Genomic DNA, 20,183 nt, shown 5'->3' with positions numbered 1-20,183 from the left:
CATTTATTGACTCCCAAAGTAAATTTTGATTACAGAAAATTCAAATCAAAGACTAACCAAGGAATCACAGATATTAAGGCTGAAGCAGTGGCTTCCTAGACTAGAGCACATTTCCTGCACTGCAAACAGGGACAGGTGACTCTTAGCAGGAGCATGGAAAATCACATCAAATTCTTGTTTTGCTAAGTTTCTATTGCTTCTGTCCCCTGTAAGTCTGAGCCAGATTTTCTTCTCTGCAGTTGTTTATATCCAGTCTCCTGATTAAATCCAGTTAGAAGCTGAACTTTAGTCAGGAACCTGACTGGTAAAATCCCTTATTGCAGACCATATTTTTTCCATCTATTTAAAAATATTTTGACATCAAAATATGGGTCTAAAGATATGTTGCTTAGGAAAAGGGGTTCTTCTTTTGTTTCCACAGTAGATGAGAAGTGGTGGAATCCTTCCAGACTAATTAGGCTTGATAGAGCAAGACACACTGAAAGGTTACCTTGAATACTCCTCAAAAAATTACTTTATTGAAAGAAAAGCAGGAAGCAGTTTAGAGAAAACTATGCCCAATTTCCCAAATATTGTCTGTAAATGTTTGTCTATGTTTAGAGGGGAATATGGTAGAGATATGTGCCTTGGTATCGATATTGATTTATTGATACAAATTTATGGTCAATTTTGTTATATCTGTATTTCTGCTCTTGATTAGGATATTGTGTTTCTGAAGCTCATTTTTAAATGTGATGCATAATTAAGAAATATAGATTAATAATAATTATCTATAATAGTCAAGTTTGCAGTATTGTTGCTTAGATATTTTAGATGTATAGAGATATATTTCAATTAGACAGGCATTCTTTACCTCTTTCAGAGACCTTAAGCATATGACATTTAAAATGTTTTAGAACTTAGGGCTTTTCATAATAGTGAGATACATCTGCTCTTGGCAGCAGCAACCTACTTCAAGAGTATGATGGAGTGAAGAGGCTCCTATGGAGTTGAGTGAACATTTGGCAAGAAACTACTCTTGTCCGGACCAGCTGACGAACTGGGCATGTAGGACACACAGAGAAATGACTCTTGACTTGCCAAAATATGAGACTGTCCTTCGGGGCTCCTGCTTCATGAAAGAGTCTACAACACACTCTGAAGGACACAGATGAAAGTGACAAAAAAACTAATAATATATGCTGAACTGTCTTTGAAAGTTTCTGCCTCATGGAATTGTCTGCTGGATACAATGGGCCCATTGGCTAAAGATGGTGCCCCAAAGGTACAGAAAATTTTAAGATGAATGTCCAGGAAGCAAGACATGTCGATAATTTCTAGAGTTTTGGAAATTGCTTACAATGCACTTCCTGTTTACTTAGGAAATATATTATTCTGGAGTCTTTGATGGATTTGAATAATAGATAGTAATAACATAGTTTTCCTTGGTTATAATAAAAGATAAAGTAGATGTGAATCTGTATTTCTTTCTCAATACCTGTTTAGTTATACGTAATTTTACTTAGTTAAAGTAAAAACTTTTCTTCTTATTTAAATGGAAAAGATGAGGTGATGTTGGATTTCCTCTTGTTTGTTGTGAATACCATTGGTTATTAAAGAAAGTCTCTTGGGTGTGTAACAGAAATCGAGTTAGGCAGGGAAAACTAAACTGAATGCTGGGAGAAAGAATGGTGCAGTCATGTAGCCCTGCCTGAGACCGACGCTAGAACTTTACCCAGTAAGCCACAGCCATGTGACAATACACAGTTTATATAGATATAGATTAAATTAAGATGTCAGTGTGGGGGCCAGTCATGATAAGCAAAGTATGGATGTGACACCCAAAGGAAGTTCTTATTTCCAACCACTATCACCTCCCAAAGAAGAACTCAGCCCTTGATAAATTTAGTAAAAGGCCTGATTTTCAGTAGATTACCTTGAAGCAATACCTGGTTTCAGAACCTGACCACCACCCAAGAACTGACCATTCAAAGGATATGCCTAACATTCCAACCTCTGTAGATAGGATCACCTGCCAGTGCACATTCACCAGGACACGCCTAGACAAATGTCAGCCAATCAGGGGTCCTGAACCTCAGAGACCTCTCACCCCCACCTTTACTACAATAAAAATCCAATTCTAATTGAGCTTGGGGCTCTCTGGTTATTCCAATGAGTTGGACACTCAGAGAGTCCAAGTTTGCAAAATTGATTAAAATTAAAGACTCTTTGCTTTTATATACAAGACTCGGTTTCCTTGTTGGCTTTTGCAGGGACCTCACAAATTTGGGCATAACAGTAAGCATTAACCAATAAAAATACTAGAGTCAGTGGGCTGAGCAGTGATTTAAATGATTGTTTCTGTGTGAATATTTCTGGAATCTAGGTGGCCAGGAAATAAACAAGTGGCCTCCAACAACATAAAATGTCATCATAGAACCTATATTCAGAAACTGATGGAAGCAGAAGCAGACATCCACAGTTGATTACAGGGCTGAACTCCCAAAGTCCAGATGAAGAATAGGAAGAGTGAAAATACATGCTACAGGATCAAAGCCATGGTGAGAATACCCACTGAAACAGGTTGCTTGAGCTAATGGTAGCCTAGCACCTCTGGCCTGACAGTGAAGGAGCCAGCATAGTAACAACCAGGCCCTTTGAGTTTTGTGGGACAGATTTATGGCAGTGGCAGACTGGGGGGACTGGGAAAGTGAGACCAGGATTTATTCATCCTGCTTGTTCTGACTTTAGGAAACCCAGTCTCTGAAAGGCTACCTAGCTCAGCCTAGATATAGCAGGAACAAAACGAAAATAAAATATTGTAATTATTACATGCTCATTTTAATTAAAATAAATACCTGATGAAATTGCCTGTGTTTGTGATGTGTCATTTTAAGGTACCGGGAAACCCATACATAAAGCAAATGGGAACCTTTATATATAACATAGTGTTATTTATATGTGATTTTCTTTTGAATAATTGCAAGTTGTACACAGAAAAGCAATGAATACTGGAATACTTCTGTTTATTAGGTTTTCTTTATCTCATGGGAAATACAGTCACAGTGTTTTTACTCTTTGATACTGTGTTATATGCTTACTTCATGTCACAAAATTAGCCTGACTAATAAAATGGGCTGGTTCGTTAGTCCCATATTTTAAGGCAGTTGTAGATCACAGTCCAGTCAGTGGTAAGATATTAAGCATCCTCTGAGTAGGATCAACTTCCATGTTCATGTGGTTGTTCTTATGCTTCTAGACATGAGCATTCAGCATGAAAATACTGCTGAGTAAGTGAGCTATATAAGGAATAAACACAGATATTTTAGACTACATATACATATGAAATAATATATATATATATATATATATATATATATATATATTTCATGAATAGATTTTAATCATAAAACTTATCAAACAGATAGCAAGAATGGAAATTTATGTTTCCTTCTACATATAAAATGCATCTAATAGGTGTGTTTATTGAAAAAATAAAGAACAGGGTATGCATTATTCCTTTATACTGTGTGAATATATATCATCGTGATTGATTTAATAAAAATACTTAATAGACTATGTCTAAGCAGGATAAGGCTAGGCTTAATAACCAGACAAAGAAGTAGTTGGGAGAAATGAAGGAGTCTCAGTATTATGAAAAGCAGTAGGAAGAAGATGTACTTGCTACACTGAGAAAAGGTACCAATCCACATGGCAGAGTACACACAAGAAATATAACTAATTTATAATAATTAGTTAGCTAGGAATAAGCCTTCCCTATTTGCTGAGTGTTTAGAATAACTAAAAATTTCCTCTGTGGTTATTTAGGAACTGTCTTGTGGGACACAAAGCTCTGCCTAGTAATGACATTATGATGTGGGGCCCTAATTACATTATAATAACTAAAATATATATTTAAAAATTCTAAGCAATCAAGAAATTGAATCAAAGATGACTTTAGAATAAGGGCCTTTGTTCAGTTAAGATTAGTTTGCTAGAGGCAAACAGGAATGGCTCTCAAAGGGAAAGCTTCTGTTCTAGTAGTTGGCGGCAAACAGGAAGATAGTTCTGTTATGTGGCCCTCCGTTCAAATACTTAATAAGGTTTATTTACTCTGAGCTGTACACTACTCAGTTTAAGCATGGAGCTAATAATATCCCTGAGGTGCAGTGGAAATCTCGGCTCCCTGTACTGCAGCCATGAGGCTAGTCTCTGAGGAAACCAAGGGCAAGAAACCAGCTCCAAATGCCATGCAACAACGCATGCTGTACTCTGAGCTGTGTTAAACTGCAACTAGCATAGTAGTTTAAGATTTGTCTTATATGATCAAAGAACAATACAGATGTCCAGTAAAAAAGATCAAAATAAAAAAAGACTCTAGAGAGACTGCATGTACTTAAAGTATGCATGTGCCAGTGTCTCTGCAGCTCCTTTCTTTGTTATAAGTGTATTGTGGATTTAAATGAGATAATATTTAATTAATCACTGATAAGGTGGGATTTAAGGAATTGTATTATTTATTTATTTTTATTCATTTTACATTCTAAACCCAGTTCTCCCACCATCTCCTTTTCCTATAGGCTTGCCTCCCCACAGCTCATCACCTGTCATCTCATAAAAAAGGTAAGGCTTCCCCTATGGGGAGGCAACGTAGTTAGACACATTAAGCTTAGGCAGTTCCAAAACCCTACAATATGAATTGAAAATTATTTCTCCTACCAAAGCCCAGGACTATATTCAAATGTCTCAAAATTCATTGTATGCCAGATCAATTCTTCTATTGATGCTGGTCTGACATTTAAAGGCCCAAGTATCTTTTTCCATTCTACGTTGGCATTTTCAAAAGCCAGAGATACTAAATGACACATCTAGTTTCTGGGTCTGTGACTCCTACTCTTACTGCCTTAGTTAGTCTTTGTAAAAAGCTACTAATGGGTTCTCTCAGGCCACATTTAACCCTGGTATATATTCAGTTCTCTTTCCTGATTCCTGAATCCTGTCCGTCCAAAATGGTAAATGGATGCAAGACACTATTAAGATACTATTGCCTGCTTACTTTCATTTATATCACTGATGCATACAGGTTGCCATTTATATTACTTGACGATAGAAGGATATTTTGTACAAGATGGCTTCTCTGAGCAGAAAACTGAATAAGCAGTTAAAACTCTGTGTTGCAAAAGGAGCAGCGGGTTGCATTCTTGCCGGGATCCAGGCTCTCCAGCAAGTTTACACCCGAAATAATTACACGGAAATCGTATTCATTTAAACACTGCCTGGCCCATTAGTTCTAGCCTCTTATTGGCTAATACTCACATCTTGATCAACCCATTTCTAATAATCTGTGTAACACCACGAGGTGGTGGCTTACCAGGAAAGATTCAACATGTCTGACCTGGCAGCTGGATCCATGGCATCTGCCTGACTCTGCTTTTCTTTTTCCCACAATTCTGTTCTGTCTTTCCTGCCTACCTATGTTCTGACCTATCAGGCCAAGCAATTTTCTTAATTAACCAATGAAAGCAACAGATAGATAGAAGAAAATCCTACATAAACTCTGGGCAACTCATCCTTGAATTTGACTCATACTGATGAGACTAAATCCTATTCTTGTACCTTCTCTCTCTGCCCATCAGTTCCAATAATATTCTAAATCGTTTCAAAACTTTTTACCACTGACTTTTCTAAAGTTTGAATCTCCAGTCCTATGTGCTATGCTACTGCCTTCATTGATTCATTTAGCTTTTGGTCCTTATTCTGCACATATGACTTCAAGTTATGAATTTTTTTTCAGAAATGATAATGTCTCTTTCTTGCATATTATCTGGATGGAGTTCATATTACCTTCCTAGAGAGATAGTTCATCTGATAACCAATCATAATTTTTCAACAGATTCTGATTCTTAAGTTCAACAGTATGAATTATTCATGATAATTTCTCAGCACCCTTCAACACAGATTGGATTCAAACTGTATACTTGAAAGCCTCCATTTCTGTTTGGACTTTTGTGATTTTGGGTTGTCAAGTATATCTGGCTGCTAAATGTTTTAGATCTTTTTTTCTGCTATTCTATATATTTTTATGTAGCTGAATTAAAATATAAAACACCATATATATTACAGATAATATATTTTATATGTATAATAAAATTATATTTTTCATTACTTGAATATAATACATAATATATTTATAGTCACAAAATCAAGCCTCAAAAATGATAGGATTGAAGAAAGGAATATTGATTTCAAGCCCTCTTCCAAATATACCCTACTTGTATATAATAACTCATAGTGTGCTAAAGATAAAAATATAAAATAAGATCAATTGGTTTCATTAAAGAAATTTTTATATATATTCATATTGTCAATTTTTAAGATTTTTTGGTTGTTTATAAGTTCTTATATCCAATTTCACACGTACTTTGTGCTTTTTCTTTAAGTTTTTCTTTCTATGATGGAATTCCTATTAATAAAATCTATTATGTATATTAATATAAAATAATTTTGAAAAAGATCATGCAAAATCCAACTCTAAAACTACTCTCCAATTTTCAAAATAAAAATCATAAAACTAGTCATCATCACTGATTAGGTTTCAGAAGAGATTTGTGTCTTTCATTTGGACTACTTGATTTTAAAATAATCAAACAGCTACAAAACCTAAAATAGAAAAAGGGGGGATACAAAAATAACTTGGTAAGGAAAAATATAAGATTTGAAGCATGACCAAAACAGAAAAACATAAAATACTCTGACAAATGAAGGCTTCCTGAGGATGCATTATCGTATGTAATACTGTTGGTAAATACTCACTAGCGTGTTAAACATTAGCTATACATAAAGTCTTTAAAGAGACAGAATAGAGACAGTCATAGATTAAATGAGTAAAGAAAAACAAGTCATGTAAAGATGGAAAATACATGGATAGTCTATGTTATGCATATTATTGTGCTATTTTAATTTTTTGACTGGGTATGAACTAAGTACAGAGAGACATTTCAAGGTATGCTGCTAATCTAAACCAACAAATATGTTTTAAAGGTATCTTGACTTTAAAATGTGGGTCTAAGGATATATTGCTTGTAAAAGAGGTTCTACTTTTTTTTTTCACAGGTGGTGAGAACCTGTGGATTCTCCCAAGACTATTGTGGTTCAATGGAACAAGATCCCCTGAAATGTCCTACTATCCACCATCTCCATCCCCCCCGCCCCGAAAATTACTTTGCTCAATAAACAAAAGAAAGTAGTTTGGAAAGAACTACAACCAAATCTTCAAAAATAGTTAATAAATGTTCATTTACATTTAATGGGGAATATGCTATAGAGATTTGCATTGGTATGGATTTTGGTTTATTTACACAAATTTAAGAATCAATATTTCTTGGTGAGGTCTCATTAGATCAGTCAGACTGTCTCAGTGGGTGGACGTACCCCTAGCGGTCCTGACTTCCTTGCTCATGTTCTCCCTCCCGTAATTAAGATATCTTCTTCCCTGCTCCCATATCCACCTTCATATTTAGCTTCTCTAGGATCACAAATTATAGGCTCAATGTCCTTTGCTTACGGCTAGAATGACTGATCTAATGGGAGCTCACCAAGGCCAGCAGGACTGGGACTGAACAAGCGTGTGATCAGACCGGACTCTCTGAATGTGGCTGACAATGAGGGCTGACTGAGAAGGCAATGATAATGCACTGGGTTTTTATTCTACTGCATGTACTGGCTTTTTGGGAGTCTAGTCTGTTTGGAAGTACACCTTCCTAGACCTGGATGGGCAGGGGAGAATCTTGGACTTCCCACAGGGCAGGGCACTCTGACTTCTCTTAGGACTGCAGAGGAAGGTGGAGGGGGAGTGGGGGGAGTAGAAGGGAAATGGGAGGAGGTAGAAATTTTTAATGAATAAATAAATTTTAAAAAGAATCAAGATTTCTGATCTTGATTAAGGTATTGTGTTTGTACAGCTAGTTTAAAGATGTAATTTATAATTACATATATTTTAATAGAGAGTCATCTATAATATCCAAGTCTGTAGTTATATTATTTAGGTTTCCAAGATATACTGAGTTATAGTTCAGATGGATTATTATTCTTCAAAGCTCTCAAAGAATGACAGAATATGCTATTAAAAAATCTTTAAAAGTGTAGGACTTTTCCTGACAATGAGACACATACACAGCTGCTTCTGGCAGAACAATTACATCAAGAGAAAGATGGGTATCAAATAGGCTTCTTATGGAGGCCGCTAGACATTTGGGCAGGAAACAGCCTTTGCATGGACTGCTTGCTGTTATGCTGTATGAACTGGACGTGCAGAACCCACAGAAAAATAACTGCTGAAAATGACAAAAGAAGTTGATACTTTCCTTCAGGGTTTCTGCTTCATGAAAGAGTTTGCAAGACATTGTGTAGGGCACAGAAGAAAGTGACTGACACACTGCCAGCATAGGGAAAATTGTCTTTGAAATTTCCGGGAAAAGTCTGTAAATTAATAATTGCCTGTATGCTGAAATTGGGTGCCCACAAGATACAGAAAAACTTTGGTTACTGTCCAGGCAGTAAAATGTCTCTCTCAATTATAGAGTTTTGGAAATTGCTTACAATTCACATCCTGTTAACTTATGTAATATATCCTTCTGGAGTCTTTGATGGAGCTAAAGTATAGATATAAGTATAGTTTTCCTTAGTTATGATAAAAGATAAAATAGTTATAAATATTATAACTGCAATTCTTGCTGGATACCTGCTTTGTTATATGTGTTGCCATCACTAGATTTTGTCTGCATTCACCTATATCAGAACACCATCCTTAGGTCATATACCTCTTCCATCTTTTCAGTTACATGTGACTTCAGAGAAAATGTGTGTTTATGTGTGCACATGGGTATCATTTCAAATCTAGCATACCTGAGAAAATCTGTCTTTTCCCTTTTACTGCCTTTTTAAATAATAGAAGCCTTTCTGATAACATTTTGAATTCATAATGGTTCCTCAATATACAGTAGAACATTGTCTTGATTTTACAGTGAAACAATTATATATGCACACTTGAACAATGGAAATTCAATAACACATGTGTACATAAGTATCCATCAAATACCATTTGTATGCATTAGTGTAATATCATGACATCACCTTGGAATTTGGCAACTGTGGTATGAAATAAGGTCAGTAAATCTCAGAGATCCTACATTCACTACATATGCTTCATGTCCTGGGACTGCATAATAATGTTTGTATATAGTTTTTTTCATATGTACATACTAGAAAAAGATACACCTGTTAATATTTCAATTGTCTGTTCACGAACAGAGCCCTCTATGAGTTTGGGCATTTTATGAACATAAAAGCAGAAAATAACAAAAGGGATATTATTTATAGTAGACACAGTTGTTTCTTTTATGTAACTAACTATTCTACTACTTTCTTAACTCTGATTGATGTGTGATTTCATCATTTATGAATACCATTGGAAAATCAAGAAACTGTCTTGGACTGTTGATAGGGAAGAACCTATATAGACTGGGAAATCTAAAGGGAATACTGGGAGAACAAAAGTGTGGATTCAGAGAGATGCCATGTAGCCCCACCAGAGACAGATGCTGGAACTTTAGCTGGTAAGTCACAGCCATGAGGTGATATACTTAACAGAAATAGGTTAAATTAATACGTAAGAGTTAGGCAATAAAAAGTTAGAGCTATGGTCCAAACAGTGCTTTAAATAATATAGATTCTGTGTGGTTATTTTGGGAGTCTGGGGAGCTGGGAAATGAACAAGCATGCTCCATTTTCCAAATTGGCATCCGTAAGAGGCCCGAACCCATGACCCTGAGATTAAGAATCTCATGCTCTATGGACAAAGCTAGCCGGGCAGCCAGGAACTAACAAATGACACTTCCTCCAGCTGATTGCAGCCCAACATGATTAAAGTCCACATAAAACCTGAAAGCTTGAAAAGGAATTCTAGACACAAAAACACAGAGTTAAACAAAACTTCTGGTTGTTTGTTGGTGGAATTCTTCTGTTCTTTTAAGAGAGTTTTTCCTAACTCAGCAGCAGCAGAAAAAGGGCAGCACCATTTTGGAATGCCAGCTTTCTGAGCCACGCTGTCAGCATGACCTCAGGCTCTCCTTAGGGACAGAGTATTATAATGGGGTTTGTAAGCAACATGCTAAGACTTGCTTGGTGGCAGCATGGACCAGCTGTGTGCCTAGTGAAGGGTCAGCATATGGTTCTTAGAAGTTGCAAGCAGCTCCACCAGTGTGAAGAGGGCGAGGCGAGCAAGTAGTACCATATTTCCCCTAGCAATGGTGCCACTTAAGTTGAATAAGTGCTTGGCATTTTAAAAAGCACTGCTGGATAATAAAAAATACAGATACACAATAGGACAGAATTAGACATAAATTAAGACCTCTAATTGGATCACATTTTTGGATAAATATACATAGGCTTGGGAGAGAGAAGAAAAGGAATATAGATAGTTATAAAAGGAAATAAATGACTTTTTGATAAAGGTAAAGTCTTAAAAGAGATAGAATACAGTCATAGTCTAAAAGGAATCAAGAAAGAATAAGCCACTTAAACATACAAAGTTCACTGACTGTCTGAATTATGTATATTAATATGTTATCTCTTATTTTTTTTTGGCTGCTGAGAGACTTCTGGGGACTGCTACGCTAAACTAACATATATATTTGAAATATATATATATCAGAAGCTCCTACACAGTTTCATTGTCATAGAATGGAAATACATCTGCTAATATTTAGAGTGTAAATGGGATTGAATACTTGTGCTTTAATTGCAGTCTAATACTCAAATTAGCATGACCAAAATTCTTTACTCAAACTAGTTACATGCCCCAAAAGAGAAAATTAGTGATAAGTTTTTAGATATATTTTTGTCATAGTGGACATAAAAGTCAGGGTAGAAATTTAGTTAATAATGTTACTAAGAATATTTGATGCAACACAAAATACACACTGCTTTAATGGCTTAGAAATCTAGAATACAACAATAACAGATTTAGATAAAAATAATTTCTTTTATTCTTCCAGAGTATAATAGAAAGAAAGTGAATCCTAATTAAATATTGATATATTCATATATTTGAGCATCACTTGATCCATATCGGAGATGTTCCTTTGGCACTAGTTGGAAAATAACATAATGGTGTGCAGGGAAGTTCTCTCTATAGAAAATATTGATGTTTTGTAGTACTATGTTCTGATGCTTCATCTCTTTAAAACCTACTTGAAAGCCCAGCATATTTATATTGAAAAGATGGCAGAAATATTTAAATGGTGGCTGTTGATTCCAAAGTACCAACGTTTTCCAGTCTCAACATTAGTGGCAGACATGAGAATTAAGAGTCTGAGATGGAAGATACCAGATAAGATATGCACTTGTTCATTCCACACAGAAACAAACACAATAAAAATATAAATCTGATGTTTTTCAAGGGTAGTATGTAATACACCGCTACCATCATCAATAAATAGTTGACTTCCAACAAATCTCTTTCTGTCTGATTTTCTAAATAGAAAAGGACATACAAGTAAAACAAAATCATGTACAAGAGATATCTATGCCAAAACACAAAGACCATGTCAACCAAGACAGCAAAGTTGAGCCTGTGAGAAACTAAAAGGCAATAAGATGAAAAGAAGGAAGGATGTGTCCTCTTCTATACCTTATTGTATCTTGAGAGTCATTAGTTACAGGTAGGGTTGTGCCTTCATATGTTACTGCATAATGTTTTCAATAACTCTAAGTTTTCATGAAAAAAACTTACAGTTTCATACACATTCCCATAATAAATCTCAGAGAAAATAAAGCATTACTCCCCTAGACCCTATCAGATGCTAAAACCTGAAGTGAATTATTTCCTTGTAGATACTGCAGTGTTCAAGACTGAGACAGTGGTGCCACAAGTTTAAAGTGAAAAAGAGATCAAGAGCAGGGATCGACTAGATGCACAGGAGGCTGTAGCAGGTGACTCAAAACTTTAATACAGGGAATAAGACAGTACCTGACTTTGCTAATTTCCTTGGGCTCTGTCTCGTATAGAAGTCTAGAACAGCCTGACTTGTCTGGGTAAATGTACTTTCAGGTTTCTATTAAAACAGTGAGCAGCTGAGAGCTGAAATATAGCCAGACCCTGACTAGGAAAATCAGCTATGCTGAAAATGTTATTAGCACTCCTTGCCTCTGTCTGAAGGAGTGTGCTCATTCAAATTGTTCCTGGAACATTGAGGAGAATGATCTCAATTCCACCAACAGGAATAAACCTTGGTAACCTTGGAGATCTGCATCAGGGCTGCTTACTCATTTCTCCCTCCCATCTAACTGTTTGGTCCTCCATAAAAAAAAATGAAACTGAAAATGAATGACAGAAAAAAGGGTCTTTTACCTAGGACCAGAACGCAATTACCGAAAGAGGAATTTCGGTAATTACCATTGCAGGTAATTACGAGAAAGTTAAACATTCCACGTCTTGCGTCTTTATCCTGTCTATCTACTTGAAATTTTCTGTTTCTTCCTGATGATGGCTGATAGCGATTCTGTGCTGCCGATTTCAATTTACTGGTATCACATTCAGAAATGCCAAGTCAGAGTCCCTAACACACTGACTGGGGAATCTGCTACTTATAATTTTCAGGATCCCGGATGCCTGAGGATACTTCCCGACACTGCAGTTATTTTACTGGGCATCCAGAGGCGCATATAATCATTCCATCCCCGGGTGTTGTCAGGAATTGACTCTGAAAGTAAATTTTGATTACAGAAAATGCAAAATCCAAGTCTAACCCAGGAATCACAGATATTAAGGCTGAAGCAGTTGTTTCAGAGACTTGAGCACATATCCTGCACTGGGAACAGGAACAGGTGACTCTTAGCAGGAGCATGGGAAATTACATCAAATCCTTGCTTTCCTTAATTTCTATTGCTTCTGTCTCCTGTTGATTTCAGGGAAAGACATTTTCTCAGTGGTTGTTTACCATCAGGAGCCTGACTAAAGTCGAGCTGGACTTTAATCAGGAGCCTGACTAGTAAAATCCCTTTGTACAGACATTTTTATGTCGTCTATGAACCAATAAGGAGAGAGCTCTCAAACCAAGGATTACAAAGCACAGGACTGCATTTATCTTGGTGATCTCATCCAGAGCTCTTTCTCTCTCCTTCCTGTGTGTGAAAAGATGCCTAGCAATTTAAATATGAGCATAAGATAAAAAAATATATCTGTGTTTTTCCTCCAGTTAAAAGCAGAAAATACTGCTTAAGTATGACTGGTTGTCTGAGTGACTTTGCATCTGCCTTTGTCTCAAATCTACCTGCATACATGGTAGCCTCAATTCCTGTCTGTAGATTTCTAATTGTGACTCTGTGCAGTCAAGAGCATCTGGCTTCTGATTTTGTGTGACTTTTTTGTCTCTTTTGTTGTGTGGGTTTTTATGCAGTCAAATTATAATTAAATATGTTACACATAATATAAGCAACATGTATTATATATAAATATGATATATAATTAAAATTTTCCATGTTAAATTATAATACATAATATATTTAAGTCCATTAGAGTGTTGTACAGGAGATGGTGGATTGTAGAAAGAAATGTTGATTTCATGCCCTCTTCCAAAGAGACCCAACTATAATAGAGAATCCCACAGTATATAAATGATAAAATTATACAGATAAATTTATTTCAAGAAAAACGTTTAAATATTTTTATTTTTAACATTTGTGTTTGCCTGTTTTAAGGCCTTATGATGCTTACAATCTAACCTTTGCAAGAAGTGGAGTTCATATTTTTGTTCCTACATGCAATTAATATGCATAAATTATCTTCTAAATATTAATTTAATGTATTTACTTTAAATATACTCTCTTCTAAATACAAAAATTTCTCTCCAAATTCCATAGTCACTATTAAATCTGAATTTTTTATCTTTAATAAAAACAGAACTTACTTAAGTAACTTGTATGTCTATCATTTAGAAACCATCTATTGGTACATGAGTGAATTTCATGGAAAGCTACCCTGAAATAATTCTAAATTTCCTTCTCAATTAGTTCAAAACAACAAATAGTGACTCTAGTAAGAGTCTGGCTTCATTTTTCCTGACAGTAGGCATATTGAGAATTTTTCAGCACTGAATGCACTACAAGAATTATGCATTTAGTTCCAGTTTTTAAAAAAACCATTAAGGCCAATATGCTTACATTTTATCAAATACTGGTTTAATGCAGGTATTGATTACAACTAGCAGATTTGTGATATGATTTATTCTTGTACTTAAATGTGCCTTTCTAACCTTGCAGGCCATGGATGCTCAGAAACCTTCCTGTTACCACACTTCTCTATTGTCCCTGAATGGTATAACACTAGCATGCCTGCTTTAGAAAATGAGTATTCCAAAAATACCTTCTATGTTTGCAAATTTCCAAATGTGCTTGTTGCTGACTGAGACTGCTACTTGGCTATCTCAGGTAACAATGTAGCTATAAAAGCAAAAGAATAAGATAATGCCTATAACTCACAGAACACACTGTAAACCACTCTAAAGATCATGGTATTCTAATTATTCACTAAATATGATATGGTCCTCTGTAAATCCCAATGTTGAATTATCTTTTCTGAATAGTAAATGATATTGTCAAAAAATGGGCAATTGTCTGGGTTCTTCCTCTATCATTTTCATGCATCTAATTTAATAAGAGCAGCACAGAGGAACCTCCTGTATATTCCATCTCAGACACAGAATGAAGATGGGATTAAAACTTGTACAACACTGTGGATTTCAGTATGGCAGTTTCTTAGAAAATTGGAAATCAATCAACTGTAAGACTCATCAATACCTAACTTGGAGTTAAATACAAAGTTTGCTCAATTATGCTTCAAGGAAATTGTTCAACTATGTTTATAGCAGCATCATTGGTAATTGTCACAAACTGGGAACAAATTAGATGCCCATAAACCAAAGAATGGATAAAGGAAATATGGTGCATTTACAAAAATCAGTATTACTCAGCAGTAAAACACAATGACATCTTTAAATGTACAAGTGAAAGGATGAAACCAGAAAAAACACCCTGAGTGAGGTAAGCCAGACCCAGAATGATGAGAATGATATGTACTTAATCATAATTGAACCCCAACTATAAAACAAATAATAAGGAACCTAGAGCCCGTGACACAGAGAAGCTAAGTAACAAGGAAAACATACACAGATCCCTGTGGTAAAGGAAAATAGACAAGATCACCTGATAAAAATGGGAAATTATGGGTTAAGGGAGAAGGAAATTTGGAAGAGTAGGAGGTGTGGATAAAAGGAGAGGGGAGGAAAACTTGAAAGAACACGATGTTTGAGATGGGGAATGGACAGAGATGGAGAGCAAGGAGAAAGGTACCTTAATTGAGGGAGCCATTGGATACCTGCGAAAACCTGGAATTGGAGAAATTCCCAGAAGTCAACAAGGATTACCACAGTGAAAACCTAAGCAATATTGGGTTGGGTATTTGAATAGCTGTTGCCTTGTAGTCAGAATTATGTCTCTCTTGAATGTCATCATAGAACCTGTCATCCAGCACCTAATGGAAGCAGATGCAGGGATCTGTAGTCATCACAGGGCTGAGTTACTTATGCCCAGTTGAAGACTAGGAGAAGTGAGAATACACACAAAGAGATCAAAGCTGTTATGGGAATACTCCCTTGAAACAGCTTACCTAGTAAAATTCACCGTGTTGATTTTATGGTAAAATTAACATATGTTTTTCTATGGTAGCAGTTGAACCATGCATAAAGCAAAAGGGAACTTTTACATATAATTGCAAGTCATAGACAGAAACAAAATGAGGACTTGAATATTTCTTTTTCGATGTTTGTCCTTATGTCATTGGAAATGACTAAAGTCACAGTATTTTTACTCTTTGAAATTGTGTTGCTGCAATTACTTTATGTCACAAAATGGGAGGAGCATCCAGACAAAGAAAATGGGCTTTGTCATTAATCTGATATTATAAGGCAATTATATATCACAGCCCAGCATGTTGTAAGATATTAAGCATCAACTGGGCAGGTTCACTTTTCATGTTCGTGTGGTTGTTCTTCAGTTTCTTAATTTGAGCATTCAGGATGAAAACACTGCTCAGCAAGTGAAACATGTAAAGAATAAACAAAGATAATTTATACTAAATATTCATTTATAAAAATATACACCATTTTATTCCTGAATAGATTTTAATCATAAAGCTTGCCAAGCAGATAGCAAGGATGGTGATTTATGTTTCCACCAGCAAATCAATAAATGTAATAAAAGGGTGTGTGCATTGAAAATCAAGATCAAGGTATAGAATATTCGTTTATCCTGGATGAATATATGTCATTGTGACTGATTTAATAAAGTCCCTGACTGAAATATATCTAGGAGGACCAAGTTAAGCTTAAGAACCAGACAAAGAAGATGGGAAAGATGGAGGAGTCTCAGTATCATGAGAAGCAGTGGGAAGGAGATGTACTTGCTATATTCAGAAAAGATACCAACTACATGAAATCACACATAAGAAATATGATTAATTAAAAATGTACAAGTTAAATAGTAATAAGCCTGAATTATTATTTGAGTGTATATGATTAAACATAATTTTCTCTGTTACTATATAGAAACTTTCTGGTAAGACTCAGAACTGTGCCTACTAATGGCATTCGGATGTGGGGCACTAATTACTACATAATAACTAATAAATATAATGAAAGATTCTAATGGATCAAAAAATGGAGTCAAATAGGGATTCTGAATAACTGCTTTTGTGCAGCTCAGATCAATGCTAGTGGCAAAGAAAGGAATAGCATTTTAAGAGAAGACTTTTGGGCTGGTTGATGGTGACTAACAGGAGTATGACTCTATTAAGTGGCCCTCCATCTAAATACTTAATAAGGTTTATTAATGGAAGGCTGTATACTACTCAGTGTAAGCATGGACTCAGTAATATCCCAGAGGTGCAGTGGTAATCATGGCTCCCTGATACCTCAAACAAACATGAAGCTAGTCTCTGAGAGAAACAAGGGTGAGGAGCAAGCCACAAATGCCATGCAACAACACATGCTGTACTCTGAGCTGTGTTAAACTGCAACTGTCATAGTAGTTTAAGCTTTGTTTCATATGATCAAAGAAAAATGCAGATGTTTAGTAAAAGAATATCAGGACAAAAGTCCTCAGACCGAATGCTGTGTGTCTATAAATATGCATGTACTAGTGTCTCTGTAGTTCTTCCTTTTGCTTCATTATAAGTTTTTTATGAAATTAAATGAGATAATATTTGAGTCCCTGATAAGTTGGCATTTACGTAATTGTTTTCTATGTATTCATTATTTTTATTCATTTTACATTATAAAGACTGTTCTTTACCAAGTCCTCTTCCCACATGCTTGCCTCCCAACAGCTCATCCTTGACTAATTCCTCCCAAATGTAAGGCCTCTCATGGAGAGTCAACATAGCCTGATACATTAAGCGGAGGCTGTCGCAAAACCCTACCAAATCAAGATGATTTAGACATCCCTCCTTACAGAGTTGTCTCCAAAATGTTAGAACATGCACCAGAAATAAATCCGGGTCCACATGCAATTGCCACCTAAAATAGAGCAAGATAGACAGTTGTCTCTCATAGGCAGATGGCCTAGATCAGTAGAATACAGGCTTCACAGCTGTTGGTACAGAGTTGATGGTTTCCCATAATCATGATACTGTTCTCTGTAGGTTTACCTCTCAGGAGCTTGAATCTCCATTGCTCATATAATCCCTCCTCATTTGGCATTTTGTTGATTCTTTTTTTTTGCACATACTAATACATTTATTAATTAATATTTTGTTTTCCAAAGATAAAAAACAATACAGGCATTACATTTAAAGTAGCTGCTACATTAAAATAACTAATCCAAGATATTTTTAAAGTTGAGATAAAACATGTACAGAATTTCATCAGGTGCTGGTACATGTCAATTCTTCGTTAAATACTGAATACTGAAAGGATGAAAAACAAATATTGTTGATTCTTCATACACTGAAAATTGCTTCTCTTAGCTAAACCTCAGTACTTTATTCAAATGACTCAATATTCACTGTATGCAAGATCCCTTCAAATACTGGTGTTGATCTGACCATTAGAGGCTCAACTATCTTTATGCATTCTAAGTTTGCATTTTCAAAGCCAGATATTCTAAAAGTACACATATATCTTCTGAGACTATTACTCCTACATGTACTGCCTTAGTCTTTGTGAAAAGTCACTAAGGTGTTATCTTCTGCCCTATTTAACAATCAACCACTTTGGAAATCAGTGTGGTGGTTTCCCAGGAAACTGGGAGTCAACCTACCTCAGGATCCAGCAATTCCACTCTTGGGAATATACTCAAGAGATGCCCAATCATACTACAAAAGCATTTGTTCAATTATGATCATAACAGCACTATATTTGTGATAGCCAGAACCTGGAAACAACCTAGGTGCCCCTCAATAGAAGAATGAATAAAGAAGGTGCGGCACATATATACTTTAGAGTTCTACTCAGTGCTAAAAAACAATAATATCTTGAACTTTGCATGCAAATGGATGGAAATAGAAAACACTTTACTAAGTAAGATAACCCATACCCAAAAAGAGGAGTATGGTATGTACTCACTGATAAGCAGATTCTAGCCATAAACAAAGGACATTGAGCCTATAGTTCGTGATCCTAGAAAAGCTAAATAAAAAGGTGAACCAAAAGAAAAATATATTTATCCTCTGGGATATTGGAAGTGAACAAGATCGTCAGCAAAAGTTGGAATCAGGGGAGTGTGGGTGGGTTAGGGGGAAGGGGAGATGGGGAGAGAGAAGGGAGAAGGGGAGGATTGGGAAGACCTTGGGGGAAATGGGATAATTGAAATGGAGGAAAGGTGGATATGGGAGCAGGGAAGAAGTTATGCTAACCAAGGGAGCCATTTTAGGGTTGGCTAGAGTCTTGGCTCTAGAGGGGTTCCCAGGTGTCCAAGGGGATTTCCCCAACTAGTTCCGTGGGCAACAGAGGAGAGGGTACCTGAACTGACCCTATCCTAGAGCCACACTGATGAATATCTTGCATATCACCATAGAACCTTCATCTGGCGATGGACGGAGATAGAGACAGAGACCCACAATGGAGCACTGGACTGAGCTCCCAAGGTCCAAATGAGGAGCTAAAGAAGGGAGAATATGAGCAAGGAAGTCAGGATGCTAGGGGTGCATCCAACCACTGAGACAATGGGACTGATCTAATGAGAGCTGACCAAGGCCAGCTGGACTGGGTCTGATGGAGCATGTGATCAAACTGGACTCTCTGAATGTGGCTGACAATGAGGGCTGACTGAGAAGCCAAGGACAATGGCATTGTTTTGATTGTACTGCATGGACTGGCCTTGTCGGAGCATAGTCTGTTTGGATGCACACCTCCCTAGACCTGGAGGGGAGGGGAGTGGACCTTGGACTTTCCACAGGGCAGAAACCATGATTGCTCTTAGGACTGGAGAGGGAGGGGGAGGAGTGGGAAATTTCCAAAAATTTCTGGCCTTTCCTAGGTTTCTATTCCCTCTGTCTTCTGCTGAAACAGGATTCTTTGTCAAAGGTTGTTTATAGCCAGACATTGAATAAGTCCAGCAAAAAGCTGGATTTTAGACAGCAGCTATACTGGCAGAATGCTTCAGTACAGAAGTCATTTTTATTGTATCATAAAGTCTTCTGTTGGAAGAGGACATGCATTCAAGTAGAGATGCAGTAGGAACCATTAAAGACAGAGATCTCAAACAAAGGAATGGAAAGCACAGGTATGGGGGCAGAGAATCAGTAGTCAACTGTCTATGCAATTGTTTAGAGATATTTTAAGATTAAGAGGAGCTAAGTAGGAACAGTGACAAAACCAGAAATTTTAGAATTTGTAGAGCAGCTCACCCTTTGTGTTTCCAAGCATAGAACCTTGGACACAGAAAAATTGAGATAAAAATTTAAGATCATTATAATGAATATGGACCTGTTAGGATCACAAAAAAAAATTCTTTTCATTTGCGGGTGATTATAAAGGAGAATTTGGATTTGCACTATGAAAGGCAAAAGGTACTTACCCCGGAAATGGTTTAAGTGAGACAAGAAACACTGATCCTCCACATAAGCTGATAGATGAGGAAGCATTTATAGT

General features: G+C 36.3%; 1 long non-coding RNA gene across 2 annotated transcripts in view; it reads right to left on the bottom strand.

Moving 5' to 3' along the window:
- Positions 1–3,008: 3,008 nt before the first annotated feature.
- LOC146889938 (uncharacterized) overlaps positions 3,009–20,183 on the bottom strand; it is a 90,126-nt gene continuing 72,951 nt past the window's right edge. For both annotated transcript variants that reach the window (XR_015736284.1, XR_015736285.1), the window contains exon 8: positions 3,009–3,278. This is a non-coding gene — a long non-coding RNA (uncharacterized LOC146889938). The remainder of the gene's footprint in view (positions 3,279–20,183) is intronic.

This window comes from Myodes glareolus, chromosome 24 (genome assembly GCF_982192425.1).
Source record: "Myodes glareolus chromosome 24, mMyoGla1.1, whole genome shotgun sequence".
In the NCBI taxonomy this organism is placed as follows: domain Eukaryota; kingdom Metazoa; phylum Chordata; class Mammalia; order Rodentia; family Cricetidae; genus Myodes; species Myodes glareolus.
This window is presented reverse-complemented; position numbering and strand designations above follow the sequence as displayed.